The sequence below is a fragment of the Martes martes genome, assembly GCF_963455335.1.
Source record: "Martes martes genome assembly, chromosome: 10".
Lineage (NCBI taxonomy): Eukaryota > Metazoa > Chordata > Mammalia > Carnivora > Mustelidae > Martes > Martes martes.
The window spans coordinates 16,779,689-16,797,271 of NC_137898.1; the positions used below are offsets into that span (position 1 = coordinate 16,779,689).

Genomic DNA, 17,583 nt, shown 5'->3' on the forward strand with positions numbered 1-17,583 from the left:
GACAGGTTAATTAGGTGATGGGGATATGAGTACACTTGTTGTGATGAGTGTTGTGTGTGTTATGTAAGTGTACAGTCACTAAATTGTACACCTGTAACTCCCATTATGCTGTATGTTAACTAATTAGAATTTAAATTGAAACTTTAAAAAAAATAAATGATTTCAGTGTATTTGGTTTTACCACATTCTTAGTAAACTGTGACAAGACTCTGTTTCATTTTTAATGCTGTTCCCAATTACTTACCTGGAAAACCTTTCAACACCAATAGTTTCCTTCTGTCAAAGTTTATCTTAAAATAAATTCATTAAAATATCATGTTTTCAGTGTTCTCAATACTTTTGGGTGGGGGTGATATTATGAAGCTTACTGGTTGATGTACTGTGCAGTCACTAAGCTGCCCAGATAAAACATCTTATCTTGTGAGACATCTCTTGTGTAACCTTTAACCACATGAACAGAAGGTGGTAAAAGTGATCTTGTATAATCCCTAAAGTTTGGCTTGAGAGGCCTTGAAACTTTTGTTTTTGAGAAACAACCACTGCATTAAAACAACCAGTAGAGCCCAAACTACACTCTTGAAGAGTGAACAAGAATTAATAAATATTAGCCATTTGTAACTTTTCTCCACCATACTCTTTCTTCTCTGTCTTTGCACTTAAATCTTGACTACCAAGAGACATTAGTTCTACTGAAGTTCTGACATCCCTAAAAAGGAAAAAGCTGAGGGATTTATTACTCTCAAAGACCAAGAACAGGACATATGGAATAGTATTCAGGTGTCTACCAATGACTTCATACATTTATTCCTGTTCACCAAGGTCCTCAGGGCCAATCCCAATCAGAGGAGCTCAGAGAGTCTATTCTTGGTTCCCTAGGAAAGAGATCATTTATTTCATTAGAACCTAGACTATCCTCAGTTACAGTAAGGGTGAGTGTGGTTTATACCATTTTATTTCATAGACATATGATCACAGCACTGGCTGCCATCCACTGGAGTTTTATAGTTTTTGTAATTTTACAACCTTACTGTTAAAAGATGCCAGATAGGACTCTGATTAGAGCCCTCATTAACAAAAATAAATGGCAACCTTCTCATTTTCCAGATGGTTAAATTAGTCAAATTCTAAATACCTAAGCATGCAGGCAACCCCCCTCTTCACTCTTTCATCCATGGATAACACACTGGAAAAGAAGGACATATTTACTACTCTTGGGTAAGTTCCTTTCCACACTTCCTTTTTTTTTGTAAGTTATAAGAAGAATGTGAAGAAAAGGTACATAAGAGCCAGGTTCACATGGACTTTGAAAGCCTGTCTTCCTGGGGAAAAACCAAACAGAAATTTGTTACAATAAGCAAATTTATTCCATTACCAGAGAATGCAGCCTACATATGCATCAATACTAGACTAATTAAAAGCAAACAAACAAACAAAAACAAAACCACCAGAATTAGGCACCAGCCCATGCAGCTATAGACATTTCTGTTCACCCTCACATCTCTGAATTGGAGAGTCCCACCAGGACATAATTGCCACCAGATCCACATCAAAACAAAATCCTGATTTAATCTGCTATTGTCTTTCTTATCTCCTTTTCTATACACTTGGTTATTTTTTGGCCTCCCCTTATGTTCTGAGTTCCCTATCTTGCATGCAGTACACATGTAAGGGTCTTTTGGGAAGAGAAAATCTATCGCTGAAACAATCAACTGTGGCTAATTTCTGTAAATGCACTCCTCACCTTAAAACTCAGATACCAGGCAGACTCATAAATATAGAGAACAAACCGATGATCCCCAGAGGATAGGTGGGATGAGGAGGTTGGGCACAACAGGTGAAGAGAAGTAGAAGAGACAGGTTTCCGGTTATGGAATGAATAAGTCATGGCAATAGAAGGCATGGCATAGTGAATATAGTCTATGTTATCATGGTAGCAGTGCATGGGGACAGATGGTAGCTACATTTGTGGTGAGCACAGCAAAACATAGATATTTGTGGAATCACTAGGCTGTACTCCTGAAAATAATGCAACATTGTGTATTGACTATACTCCAAAACAAAAACTAAAACCAGATTTCTATTGCACAAAGGACAATTACTTCAAGTAAATACAACACAATTTCTTTTTGGGGACTGTGGTAAAGAGGATGGAGCACCAGAAAATAACAAGTCTGTGCCTTTCAAGTCTGTGCCACTAGTATAAGGGCCTGCCTGAGTAGAATGGAGAAAGTTTTGCATAGTGTGAATGGTGGGGGGAAAATGTCAAAATATACTGTTTCCTTAAAGAGCAGTGAAGATTAACAAAATGCACCCCAAGCATTTAAACGTTCATCTATTCAGCTAGGTGCCTGCTTATTTATTTATTTATTTATTTGAGAGAAAGAAAGAGAATGAGTGAGAGCTAAGGAGGGGTAAGGGGAGAGGAAGAGGGACAAGCAGACTCCCACTGAACAGGCTCAATCCCAGGACCCCAAAATCAGGATCTGAGCCAATGTCAGATGCTTTAATGGTTGGTTAACCATTTAACCTACTGAGCAATCCAGATACACTAAGCTATGTGGCTTCTTAAATTCAGGATTCCTTACAGAATGGAAGATTTTCCACTTTGCACGCTTACAAAAAAAAAATCAGTTTATATACTTATGAGGGATTTTTAAATGAGGTTATAAATACACCATGGAATTACATTTAAATGATGGAAAAGTGATGTTCATTATCTAATTTGAAACTTGTAATTTCTGGAATACACCATCAATAGGGTACTAAGAGTTAATGTTAATAATGTTTGTAAGAACAGTGTGAAAAGTGTGATGCCATTGCATTACATTATTTTAGCAGCATTGTTTATGTAAAAAGAGTTAAAATATACAAAAACATGTAAATTTTTAAGCATTGCTTCCTTATTTTATTGCAATGGACACCACTGAAAAATAGAGTAATTAGGACCACTTTCTCCATAAGAGGTCTCTTAATAATCTGTTTCCTAAAGCACAGCATAACTGTCAAACCCTGCAATGTTTATCATGTGCCCTGATAAAAGTGCTGTAACTTCCATTATGTCTAGGCTCATGAAGGACAGAATGTTTCAGAACACCAAGTTCCAGAATACATAAGTTCTACAATATCAAAGTTGGAAGGGATCTGGAACTCATGGGATTTGTTCCCCTTATACCGGGTCAGAAAACTAAAGAAACAGAAAGCGGTAGTTGAGAGGCCTTTTCCCTTCACATCTTACAACATTTGATGACAGCACACCACCTCTCTGTACTTGCTGAATTTGTTGACATTAGGATCCTGTGGATAGAATGAGACCCAGCCAAGGGTTTGAACTCCAGAGACTTCATTTCCTTTCAAACCGTGTGTCTCGGCACCACATTTTCCTCATGGCATTCTTCATGTCTGTGTTTCTCAGCGTGTAGATGAAAGGGTTGAACATGGGAGCAATCATGGTGTAAAATAGGGCAAAAACTTTGTCATTACTGACAGAATCAGCTGTGGGGACATACATGAAGATGAGGGGCAGGAAGAACATGAACACAACAGTGATGTGTGAGCTGCAGGTGGAGAGGGCTTTGAGGCAGCTGTGGGATGAGCATATCCTCAGGGTGGACAGGTTGATGATGTAAGAAACTACCAAAGCAACAAAGGTCACAATGGATATCATTCCCGTGGTGGTAGTGATCACAATAACCAACAGGCTAGTGTCTGTGCAGGCCAGCTTCAGCAAAGGGAAAATATCACAGAAATAGTGATCTATCTCATTGGGGCCACAGAAGGGAAGATCAATAATAATCAATACCTGCAGGACTGAATGGAGAAAAGCTCTGAGAATCGAGGCCATCAAAAGGACATAGCACACCCGTCTGTTCATGATGACCATATAGTGAAGGGGTCTGCAGATGGCTGCATAATGGTCATAGGCCATGGCCGCCAGGATGAACATCTCAGTGTCACCAAAGAAGTGGGCATAAAATATCTGGGCCATGCAGCTGTCATAGGAGATGGTCTTCTGCTCAGCCAATAGGTCTGTGATCAGTCTGGGAGCCACTGTGGAAGTGAAGCAGACGTCCATGAAACACAGGTAGCTCAGGAAAAAGTACATGGGCTGTTCACGGCTGCCTCTGATGGTGAGAAGAATGAACAGGTTTCCTGACAGAATCACATGTAGCAAAGTGAGAACACCACAAAGCAGGCGACCTTTGCATCTTCATCACTAAAAAGTCCCAAGAGGATAAATTCTGTGATGTTTTCATGTCCCATTGCTTCTGTGGGTTTGATCATGTAGAGGAGAAAATTAATGTACTGAAGACAATCAACTTCTAAAACTGTTGATTTATTTTAAAAGTCGTTTATGTATTCAACAAATACATATTGATAATTTATTATGATACAAACAACACAGTAGTACTAAGGGTAAAGAAAGCAGTGTGCAAAATACACACAATCTACACTCTCTAAGTAGATAAAGTTCATTAGAGTAGACATGTACTAACAATAATAATACACATAATCAATTGAAAATATAATAAATTCCAAAGTCTCACACTTAATATGAACAAGAAGATGAATAATTTAGGAGATGAAATGTTGTTTTTATTTTATTTTATTTTTTTTAGTCAATTTTGAGGTGCAACTTCAGTAGTATACCTTAAGAGTGATTTTTGAATCTCTGGTTCAAAACAACATTGAAGTTATCTGTTCTTCAAGGGCAGTCTTATCATTCTCAGTTTTTCCCCAGTGACTAAATTTGTGTTAAATCCTGGAAGTTCAGTAACGTCTTTAGACATCAGTGAGTTCATAATCTTATTTTTTTTAAGATTTTATTTTTATTTGACAGACAGAGAGAGAGCACAGGCAGAAGGAGTGGGAGAGGGAGAAGCAGGCTCCCCGCTGAGCAGGGAGACCAATGTAGGGCTCCATACCAGGACCCTGGAATCATGCCCCAAGCCAGAGGCAGCTGCTTAATCAACTGAGCCAGCCTGGTGCCCTGAGTTACTAACTTTAAATGTTAGATCTCTAGGTGACAATTTCAGAAAGTGCTTTTACCACCTTTTCATGAACATTGGGCAATGATCAGATCTTTGGGGAAAAGGGTTGCTGTACTGTACAGTGTTCTAGAATATTTGTGGTTTCCTATAATTGACCTCATTTCCCTGTTCACTTTCCAGCCTAACCCAGGAGTTTTCATCCCTTCATGTCCCACTTTCTGGCACTTCCCAGTAGGACAGCATCCTTGGAGGAGCAAATTGCCTCCACAAATTCTTTTTCACTAGATCTGTTGTATCACCTAGTATTTCTTTGAATTGAGCCACTTTCTCGCCTTAACAGGCTCACTATAGGCACATGGATCCCAATCCTGAAATATTTTAATTAAAAAAGACATGCTTTTAAGTGTAAAGTATTAAACTGTATCTCTTCCTTTATTTTGGCAATAAATAAATAAATAAATAAATCACAAAACCGTTAAAGTCAGGGCACCTGAGTGACTCAGTGGGTTAAAGCCTCTGTTCGGTTCAGGTCGTGATCCCAGGGTTCTAGGAACAAGCCCCATATCAGGCTCTCTAGTCTGTGGCAAGCCTGCTTCCCCCTCTCTCTCTGCCTGCCTCTCTGCCTACTTGTGATCTCTGTCTGCCAAAGAAACAAATAAAATCTTAAAAAAAAAAACCTGTTAAATTCAGTGCCCAAGTGGACAAAACATGAACTCTACCCACTGATAAAACATGCCAGCCTGTTCTGAAAGGTTATAACAGCAACTGAACAATGCTTTTTACTTTTGATTTTATGTCAGTCCCTATGAGATTATTTTAGAAAAATGCACATTGAGCATACAAACAGATTTTAATAGGGTTTTAGGGAGTTTGTGGGCTTTTTGGGTTGAATTCCATCCATGAACCACAGATTAACAAACTATAGCCTAATTTCTTGCAAAAATCTCTGAAAATATGACTGTCACATAAGCAAAACCAGTAATAATAATTCTGGATTATGGCGTGATTTTTTTTAAATAAACAGTTCAAATCATTTTATCTGTGAGTTATCTATTCTGTCCTTAAAAATAGAATTCCCTCATTGAATACAGAATTATATTAAATATATATAAAAAGATGGTAACAAGTTAAAAGATTATACCATGTTTATAGTTAGGAAAGGTAACTATAAGAAAGATGTCAATTCTTCCCAAATTAATCAATACATGCATTAATTAAAACAAAGTTTCTGACAAACTTTTTCATGAAAAGCTGATTCCAAAATTCAGAAAGAATTAAAACACAGAGTAGTTAAGATAATGTTTTCAAAGGAAGAACAAAGAGAATAGATATACCTTCCAGATTTGCAGTACATTATCAAGCTATGGCAATTAAAACGTTGTGGGTAGGGGTGCTTGGGTGGCTCAGTAAGTTGAGTGTCCAACTCTTGATTTTGGCTCATGTCATGCTCTCAGGGTTGTGAGATCAAGCCCTATGTTTGGCTTTACATTCAGGAGAGTCTGACATTCTCTCTCCCTCTCCCTTCACCCCTCTTGCTCTTTCTCTCTCTCTCTCTCCCAAAAATAAATATCAAAAACAAAGTTGAGGTAAAGATATTACTGGGTTTAAAGATAGTCAATAATTAACACATACATATGGGAATTTATTTCATATTTAAGTTGAAATTTATATTGATATGAACTCTACATAATTCAAATTGATGTGAATTTTAGTAGCTGATGTTAAGAATTTGAATCTCTATCTGAATATAATATACCTCACAAGGCACAAAACATTATAATCCAGATGGGTGAAAGATACAAATGTATGGAACAAAAGTATGCAAAGTTTTGAGAAATAATTGTAATGCATTTCTATCTTATGTAGGAATATTTTTAAAACAAACACAAAAGGAAAATTCAAAAAAATATGTAAAATCTATTTTTAAACCTTCTATATGACACAACTTCATATACACCAAACATTTTTTAAAAGTGGCAAATGGGAATAAATATTTATAAATCCTGTAAAATCAATCACATAAGACAAATAGTCCAATTTTCTGAAAAAGCAAAGTATTCAACAAAGCAATGCACAGAAAGGAAATCAGAACTGTCCAAAAGCATACATAAAACTATTCAACCTCATTAGAATCATTGAAATGCAGATTCAACAAGAATGAGATAATATAGTCCCGCTCATCAACTTCATAAAAATAAAATATAAAAGGCTGTCCATTGGAAGCCTGGGTGGCTCAGTCAGTTAAGTGTCTGCCTTCAGATCAGGTCATGATCCCAGGGTCCGGGGCTTGAGCCCATGTCCAGCTCCCTGATAAGCAGGCAGTCTGTTTCTCCCTCTGCCTCTCTCCCTGGCTTGTGCTCTCTCTCTCGCTTGCTCACCCTCTCTCTCTCTCTCTCTCAAATATATAAATAAAATCTTTAAAAAATAAACAAAAAATAAAAATAAATTTAACAATGTTGTCCATTAAAATTTTAATGAGCGGCCCAGCAAAACTACCCCAGAAAACATACAAAAGGATATTCTTCACAGACTCTTTCAAATTTGGAAAATAGAAGTGATCTAAAACCTGACCATAGAATGGAAATAAGGAATGGTATCTTCCCATTACGGAAAACTAGACAAATTTAATGTTTGATCCTTGTGAAACATATACCATGATAGAAAACACTAAGACACACTTTAGTGTGGAAAACATAATAAAGTGCACAAAAATAATCACAGTATGAAAGCATGCATGTTAAAAAAAATCATAACCACAGAATATCATGTAGTTTCTATGAGAACCTCTGTTTTTATAAATAGAAAAAAGTGTGGAAGGAAAGATTTACTTCTCAGAAATAGAGGAGGTGATGGCCAAAATAGATTTTAGGGTTATTCAATATTTTAAGTTCTGTATTAAAGAGACTACATTTCATTATTACTTCTGTAATTAAAGTTAATTTTAAAAGTCATCATTTTATAGTACATTTTAAGAGGAACACAACACACAAAAAATGAAAGGAGGCACAATAAAAAGTGAACCTTTATGGGAAGTCAGTAAAATTAAATAACTTTTCTTTAATCACTAATTACTATGTAGTTTCCTCAATGACTTTATCAATTTTAGACATAGATGCTCTTCCTCAAGCATCATATGTCATCAACTGTCATAAAAATGTAAATATAACTACACAGGTACATAAACCCAACTCCCACACACCTTCACAAGGACATATTTGATATAAGGAAACACACCTATATCTGTATCTCTTTTAAACCTCTATCTGGATTTGGCCTTTATTTCAGCACTAGCACATCTAGCTATAATTTTATAATCCTGATAGGATTTAAAGAAATTTCAAGGTGATTGGTGAAATCACTAGCTGTTATTACTGAGGACTCAAGTTCATAATTTGCTCTTTTCATGGTTCCTTATTTTGCTGAACCAACTCTAGCCCTTATTTTTGTTTTAACATAAAGAAATGACAAATCTGCAATACAGACTTCTGCATACCAGGATATGTTATGCAAAAGGTTAACAAACTCCCGGATGTATGGAATGAGGAGAAATGCTGTCATTTTTAAACTTCTGATTACCTGCAATCTTCCTCTCTGCTGCAACAAGTTCATTAAGGAAATCTACACCAGGCAGCATCATCAAAGGGGCAGTCAGGACACTGGTGTTCACTCTCCCTTACCACAACTTCCAAAAAGGCATTAAAAGGGAGGAAAACAAATAACCCCTGATTTTCAGGATCATCTTGGTGTCCTTAGTCTCACAGAAAATATTTCTTAGGACACAACACTGGCTGGCTCATCTTCAATTCCTAAAGTGAAATTGGCAATTGTATTTGCAAAAGAGACAGGTTATCGTGGTGGGAGAGAGTGCTTGAATTTGGCTGAATGCATTCCAATATATGGTCCACTAAACCTGGATAATCTCAGGCAAGTTATAAACCTTCTGAGTCTTGTTTTTTCATCTGTAAAACAGTGATAATAGTACATATCACATAGGAATCTTGTGGGGATCAAATTAAAATATTCATATAAAACAGTGAGCTACAGATATGTGTATATAATACACCATAAGAATAACTATGAACTCTCATTAATTTAAAAATGACTAATATTATATAAATGCTTCACAGCTCATAGGACAAAGGGAGCTCTGGGAGCACATTTTCTTCAATAGTTTGACATGCCACTGAATATAGATTTCTATAGAAGTTATAAAAGTATTTTGACAAGTAACCATTACTGAAAATCCCAAACCAATGACCAAGACTTGTGATGGGACACAGGATTTCCCATTTCATAGATGGAAGAACAGAAATCAAAGTTAAATTTATTCATGAAGACCTTCAACACTCTACAAAAGATCATCTCTCTCTTATTATTTAGAATAAGCAAAGCAAACACTTCAAGAAAATAAATATTTTATCCCTCTATTTTACTTAGGTCTTTTTCTAGTTTTCTACAGGTTTTTTTATTTTTTTAAATAATATATATCAGATCTATCTTTGTCAGAGAAATAGTCACCAATTATATAAATTGAACTTCTCTACCTGTGGTCCTTGACATTTTCTTCCATATAATCCCAATTCATTTCAAATATCAGGAATTATTGCTCAGTATTACAGACCTGTGGCACAGTGAGGCAAGAAATGGAGGTTCTTGTCCTGATCTGCCTCTCCATGATTATGGGATTTAGGAAAAAGTTCCTCACATGTGCTTGTTATCTATTTCCTCTTAAGAAAATAAGGAATTGTAGTTTTCATGGATCCTTCCTCTTTCAAAGAACTAATATTTTTTAATCAATTGATGTTTTACCTTATTTACCAATTTATCAAAATTATCAATTAATTTTCCATCATTTTCTTACACTCATTATTCTCTTTATTAGATTGTTTATATTATTCTCTTTATATTATTTTTCCAGACCTTTGTTTGTTTGTTTTATTATTGCTTTTCTGTCCAAAGAAGAGTACAAAACATTCCACAATTTCTCCTAGCTTCCTGATATGACAGCTAAAGAGTCCCATGTTTGAAACCAGGATTTCAAAATAGTATTCTCATTTTTCATTTTTTACTACAACAGACTTTTTAAAGATGTTTTGTATACTTTTAAAACGCCAAATTGTTACATGAATTAGAAGCCTAAAATTTATAAAAGAAATCGTTACCAAGAAGATATATTCTAGATTATTCATGCAAAACAAGCAAGCAATTACCTTAGAAGACAAATGAAAAAGGGTGGATGATTCTGTAATTGCTCAAAGAGATGACTTAGGTGTAGGCATTCAAAAATAATAAAGGTAAGAATAAAGAAAAGATGGAGAAGGACAAAAAAAAAACCCTCACATTTTTATTATCAGCCAATTCCAATTAATAGTGAAAGAGATATCCTTGTCTTCTTGAACTCATGACAACAAATGAAAAAATAAAAAATCTCCAAAATCAAGATAATAGATCTCTTGGGACAAAAAAAGGTAATGAAAAGAAGTCTCATACTTTGTAGATAGTTTTCAAATTATACTTAAAATGTCATGAATCTGGGACGCCTGGGTGGCTCAGTTGGTTAAGCCACTGCCTTCGGCTCAGGTCATGATCCCAGAGTCCTGGGATCGAGTCCCACATCGGGCTCCTTGCTCAGCAGGGAGCCTGCTTCTCTCGCTGCCTCTGCCTGTCTCTCTGCCTGCTTGTGTGTACTCTCTCTCTGACAAATAAATAAATAAAATCTTTAAAAAAAAAATGTCATGAATCACTGAATTCTACTCCTGAAATTAACATTACACTATATGTAAAGTAGCTGGAATATAAATAAAAACTTGAAACTACAAAAAATTAAAAAATAAAAGAAAATAAATGTGTCTTCAAAACTAACTATGAATACTTAAATAAGAATGAGAAGTATATCATAAAACTGGAAGGAAAATCTCAACTGCATCTGGCCCTTTCTGTCTTGTCCTTTTTTCCCTTTTGGTGCAATAATGAGCTTCAAGGTCTACTTCCCTAAATATACAGGGTTGGGGACTCTTGGAGAAGCTGCAGGGGAACAGTCAGGAAGATTACTTAAAGGCACGGGACCTGTCAATGGCAATCCCTATGGGAATGGAATTCTTGGACAAGTCTGGTAAAAATAAACTCTGGTGATTTTAATTTGCATTTGCTTTGGTTTTTCCAAAGCAAATTTCAAATTTGTTTCAAATATCAAATATATGATGTTAAACATCGAATACAGTTTCCATGGTCAGTGATAAAATTTTCAAAGTGGACTTATTCTTCTCCACACAGGGAATGAACCCTAACGTGTCCGTTATATTTATTACAACTCTTCCACTGCTTCCACTATCAAGGCCAATTATTTATTAATATTGAAAGTATTCGGCTTTTTGTGAAAATAATTATGGTCAAACTCAAATGTCCCCATTCCCACAAAGCTTAGCCACATTATACCCCTTTCTGAAACCTAATGTCATGCCCCACTTTATCCCATTACACTAAAAATACCTTATTTCACCAGATCATTTGATTCCCCTTTCACAGAGAGTCTGAAGGTTTTTTTTTGTTTGTCTGTTTTCTTTTGGGAGGTGTTGTGTGTGTTCTTTAAATATTGGTGTTCTTCTCTCCTTTTCTCAATAAACTATTAACTCAATGAAAATAGGCTCTATTGATTTGCAGACCTTATTTAATAATTTAAATTTAGATCATGGCAAGAGCAATAGCAGTAATCAAAAAGTCATTCCAATGCACTAGTAATTGTGCTAAGGAAGTTAAAGGGATTTTTAAAATGTAACGCACATAATGACCCCATGAGACGATATTTTTAATATTCCCCAGAGGCACAAAGAGATAATTGACAAGACTAGGCAGCTAGTATCTAGTATAGTAGAATTTGACCTTGCTAAGATGCTTTACTGACCCTACAATGACTGTGACCAGTAATTCTACACTATATACAGAGTAAGGCCTTAATAAGTGTATCTGAATTTTTATTAAAATCATAAAACAATGTACTGAATAGTTCAAAATCACACTTTAAGTTTTGATCTGTAGTACTTAGGATACATACTTTTATTTTCCAATGTATACAGTCCACTTAGAACCTCAATTGCACCAACAAAATAAATTTCTAATTTTTTTTTAAAGATTTTATCTTATTTATTTGAGAGAGAGAGAGAGAGAGCATGAGAGGAGAGAGGTCAGTGGGAGAAGCAGACTCCCTGCCGAACAGGGAGCCCAATGTGGGACTCAATCCCAGGACTCCAGGATCATGACCCGAACTGAAAGCAGTCGTCCAACCAACTGAGCCACCCAGGCGCCCAATAAATTTCTAATTTTATAGTTTTGATTTTAGGATGGCAAGGTAACATAAAATTTAAAGGATTTTTTTTTTCATTTTTTACTGAAATACACTTATGAGTCTGTTTCACTGTCTAAACAATTTAATTTCTTTGCTTTTGATGTTAGAAACACTGCAAGGAAGACTGATTATTTTTATGTGTACACAGTGCCAGTGTGCATGTGAATGGATGCAGAAGATGGCAGAAGGATGCACCATGGCAACAGTGTCAAAATCTAATTAGATATGCAGCTTAAGCATTTAGTAGAAGAGGCAGTTTTATGTGAGATGCATTTGCCAGATATCCAGGATGATTCATGTTACCACCTCAGACGTTGAAGCCAGAGAGTCTGAGTTTAAATCCCACGTGTACTTTTCACAGGCAATGTGGCTTCACGTAAGACACTTATCTCACTGGAATTTAGATTATTCTCCTATAACTACAATTATTTTATCATACTTTAGTAATACATAATCAATAGTAGTAGTAGTAGTAGTAGTAGTAATAGTAGTATTGCTATTATTAACTATTATTATTAGAAACTTTCTGACACAATTTATAAAGAAACTTGGAAATATCTCCAGGACAAAGCATTCCAATCACAACCTTTAGACTGAAGTCATTGATACTCAAGGACAAAATAAGACAACAACTCACTGCACAAAACTCTGTGACACTGAAATATAAATTCACACTCCAAGGCCTCAGTAATGAACACTGACGTGTTCATGCATGTAGACAGTTTGTTATAGCTGAACTGATTGTGTAAGCTACTTGATGAAGATCATACATTTAGTTGGATTCAAGGATTAAGTTAATATAAAATGTTACTTATATTTCCTCAATTTCCACACAGATAACATTTGGAAGAGGACACAAAAGTGGCATATTTCATAGGGATAGAACTATCCTCATTTTGTAAATATTAACTTATTCATTCTTCAGTTCCTGAGTTAAAGCTATGATTTTTAAAACTCCTTATACACTGTGGTAGAAATAATTCCAAAATATCCCTCAGGATTTCCTGCCCTCACCCCAGGGACTAGATATTATAGCACATATTAATGCAGAATTACTTGTCTAAAGGGATTTCAACAATGTAATTAGTTACTGGCATGTTGACTTTGAGTTACATGTTTCAATCCTATCTAATCCCACGAGCTCTTTAAAAGAAGATAATTTTTCCTGACTGGCAACAGAAAAGTAAGTAGGAGAGATTCAAAGTACAGAGTAGACTAAAATGCACCACCCTTGGTTTTGAAGATGAGAGGCCACATGCAAAGCCCTCTGGGAGCTGAGAGCTGACTTCCCCCCCCCTTTCCTCTAACTGTCAGCTAGGAAGTTTCTAAAGACAGGAGACCCCATCTTGAAGCTCCATTTTCCTTTCTAACGAATAAACTCTTGAACTAGGACAGAACACTAATTATTTTTATAAGCAATTACTCATAAAATCCAAAAGAACAACTATCATTAGGACCATAATACTATTGAACTTCATGAGGACAGAAAAGTTAACTATTCCATACCAGGAATACATTTGTTTGACAGCATCAATAGAATATTCAATTAGATAGTAATTAAAAACAAGGTGCCTGGGTAGCTCAGTGGGTAAGGCCACAGACTCGTAACTTTACCTCGGGTCATGATCTCAGGGTTGTAAGATCTAGCCCTGTGTTGGGTGTGGAGCCTGCTTGGGACTCTCTCCCTCCCTCGTTCTCTGACAATCTCCACCTCCCAGAACTCTCTCTCTCTCTCTCTCTTAAAAGAAAGAAAGAAAGAAAGAAAGAAAGAAAGAAAGAAAGAAAGGAAAGAGATAGTAATCAAGAGCAGTACCATTTGTCAGTACCAAATGAAGTTGTTTGTTTCTTTCTCTCTCTCCTCTTCTTTATCTAAATCATCTGATTACTCCTTTCTTCTCTCTCTTAAAAAACCCTTTGCTTTCCCCACATAAGTGGGACACTTTTCCTGCTTAGACCAAATCCATGCTCCCCAAATTGCAATTCTGAGACCCTAAATAGTGGCCTGTGTTCTTTTTTAGTTTCTCCTCCTTTTCTCACTTGAAACAATGAGGGGACATTGAAAAAAAAAAGATTTATTACTCCCAAGTCACAGAGGGTACATTACAGGCCTGGGGCCCCACAGTTTGATCACACGTACACAGAGTTAGGGAGAGACAGAAAGATCTCACCAATCTGATATTCTGTCTTTATTGGGATAAAGGGTAGGGTACCCAGTATTTGCAGGTTCACTACTTGTGAATTTAAAACATAAAATCCAGGATGAAAAACAGAGTCACCAAATGATCCTTTAGAGGTCACCCAGGGCTTTCCAAAAAGGGGACTTCACTGGTGGGGCAGCCTGACTCCTCACCTAGTTGTGTCCCTGGCATTGTGTTCACTGCAGATGAGAGGTCTTTGAAATGGATGCCCCAGCCATAAAGCTTAATGTTAGTACTTTAAATTATAGTTTTAAAAAAAGCTAGGACTTCTGGGTGGCTCAGTTAGTTAAGTGTCTGCCTTTGACTCAGATCATGATCCCAGGGTCCTGGAATCCAGCCCTCCATCAGGCTCCTTGCTCAGAGGGAGCTCTGCTTCTCCCCCTGCCTGCAGCTCCTCTACTTGTACTCTCTCTCTCATTTTCTCTCTCTCGTAAATAAAATCTTTAAAAATTAAAAAAAAAAAGTTATAGTTTTCAGGCACATACACTATTCCTACTAGGGTCACATTGTGAAGATTAAGACTCCAAAACATTCTTTCCTTGGGGGACACAATTCAACTCCTAACATCAACTTTCAAATCTTAAGTAAGTTTTTCATCTCAAAAGATTCTATGTTCAGACATATGCATTTTTAACCATTTTTTTCAATTATTACATGCAGCAGTAGGCAAAATTATTTAAAGTCAGTACATTTTTACATAGGGAATCTCACATATTATTATTTTCATGGCCCACCAAGGTTGCCTTACTTCCTTCAATGTTTGAATCAAAATTTATCTTCAAGATAGCCTTTTTAAAAAGAATATCTTTTTAAGAAATTGAAATAACTTGTGTACATTTATGGTGTACAACATGTTGATATGATACATTATAATATTGTAGTATGATTGCCATTAAGAAAAATAAGAACTTGCAAGCTGTCTTGAGAACAGTGTAGTATGAGTAATAGAAGTTATACCATTCTGCAATGCAAATGCAGAAGTGTTCAAGAGCACTTGTAATAAAGATGTTTCTAAGAATGCCAAGAAGAATAAAAATAAAGACAATACATATATATATATACATATATATGTGTATGTATGTATGTATATGTATGTGTGTGTGTATAGAAATATACACACACATGCTATGCTCAATCCTCAGTTGTCATGTCATTTCAATTCTTTCAGTTTGGCTTATTTTCTCTGAGTATTTTATGTGAATATGGACACACTGATGACTTCCTGATGGGATACTTTTCTGCCTAGAAACTTTGGATCTAATTATTTCAAGCAATTTGCATTAGGATCTTCTGAATAAGAATTGAGTTTAAATCATACTCACTCCTAAACTAGCAAACCCAAGAATAATACAGACTTTGAAGACATGCCAATACATAAGATTAAAAAAAAAAAATGTAGAATCAGGTCTTTCATACTTTTGGCAACTCTCTCTTACAGTTCTTTCCACAGACCTAACAAATTGTTCTGTGAGTAAAACAAACAACAAAGTCATCTCCAATGATATGGGTCTGCAGAAAAGGCTGATCAGGATAGACCTCAACTCCAAACCTCTATTTTACCACACTGAAAACACCCCAACATTAAGTGTTCCCCGAGGTCACACTTGTACATAGTGGTCATAGAATCCTACAATTCTCTCATGCATGACATGTCCTCATAGAGCAAGTTCGGACTTTCCTGCTTGGCCTTCCTTTGTGAAGTGCATCTGGTTAGATGTTTGGAAGCAATGAAGTGTGTGGGAGGAATCTCAAGAAGAAACCAAATATCATTTTCTGACAGCTTGTTCAAATGAGGTAATCACAAGGTGTCTAGGCAAGGGAGGACCATTGTTGCCATCTTTTATGGGAGAGTTACTTATGACAACTACAAGTTTGCAAGTTTATCTCTGAGTTCATGGTTCTTTCTCTTACCCACACAAATACGTCTACTTTAGATGTCAGAGTCCTACTCTTTCCCTATCAAGACACTGGCATTAAAAAAAAAAAAAAAATCCTGGTGAGATTGCACATTCCATCATGTTGGTAGTTCCACTATCTTTATCACAAAATTTTGAACTGAAATTAGACCATAATCTCTATTGACGACAGACATGGTAACAGCGACCACAGGAACTCCATATCAGAAGCATATCTAGGAGATATTTTGAATATAATGTCTCTGGGGTGGTACCTAAATGAGATCCGACATACATTCCTTTTCATATATGCCTTGTCTTGAAATAGAAGAGGATATCAACTAAAACCCTGTCAACTAAGATCTACTAAAGTGTGACCGTTGCAAGAGGAAAATCAGCAAATGCAATCAATAATAAACTACTTGAGGTGGATAAATTCTAAATCTGAAAAAAAGATTGATGTTTGTATGTCACTAGTGTTCATTGTGCAATTCACAATATTCCATTCCCACAGAGAGAAGTAGACAATGTTTTTTTCAAGATAAGAAGCTCTTTTTTCTTTCTTTTTAATTTTTATTTTAAGTAGGCTCCGCACCCAACACAGGGTTCAAAATCACAAGTCTGCGATGAAGAGTCATATGCTCTACACACTGAGCCAGCCAGGTGCCCCTCAAACTAAGAAGTTCTAATATTCCTGGTACAATAAAGTTAATACAAACTTAGTAATTTTGATATAATTTAGTAATTTATAAATAAAAGATATGTTCCAAATAAACAAAGATATTCATATTAAATTTTCTATATGGCTAACAGACACATAAAGAAATGTTCACCATCATTAGCCATCAGGGATATTCAAATCAAAACCACATTGAGATACGACCTTATACCAGGTAGAATGGCCAAAATCAACAGGACAGTAAACAACAAGTGTTGGAGAGGTTGTGGAGAAAGGGGAACCCTCTTACACTGTTGGTGGGAATGCAAGCTAGTGCAGCCACTTTGGAAAACAGTGTGGAGAGTCCTTAAGAAATTAAAAATAGAGCTACCCTATGACCTGCAATTGCACCACTCGGTATTTACCCCAAAGATACAGATGTAGTGAAAAGAACGGCCATCTCTACTCCAATGTTCACAGCAGCAATGACCACAATTGCCGA

The 17,583-nt window shown here is 36.0% G+C and overlaps 1 protein-coding gene and 1 pseudogene across 2 annotated transcripts in view; one reads left to right on the plus strand and one right to left on the minus strand.

The window, feature by feature from the left end:
• LOC308350763 (olfactory receptor 4C11-like) overlaps positions 1–17,583 on the plus strand; it is a gene marked incomplete at both ends in the record, with an annotated part of 65,326 nt that overhangs the window by 2,834 nt on the left and 44,909 nt on the right. The gene's annotated exons all lie outside the window — the stretch shown is intronic.
• Positions 3,341–4,260, minus strand: LOC308351607 (olfactory receptor 4P4-like; annotated as a pseudogene). The gene has a single exon. The product of its transcript is annotated as an olfactory receptor 4P4-like (transcript).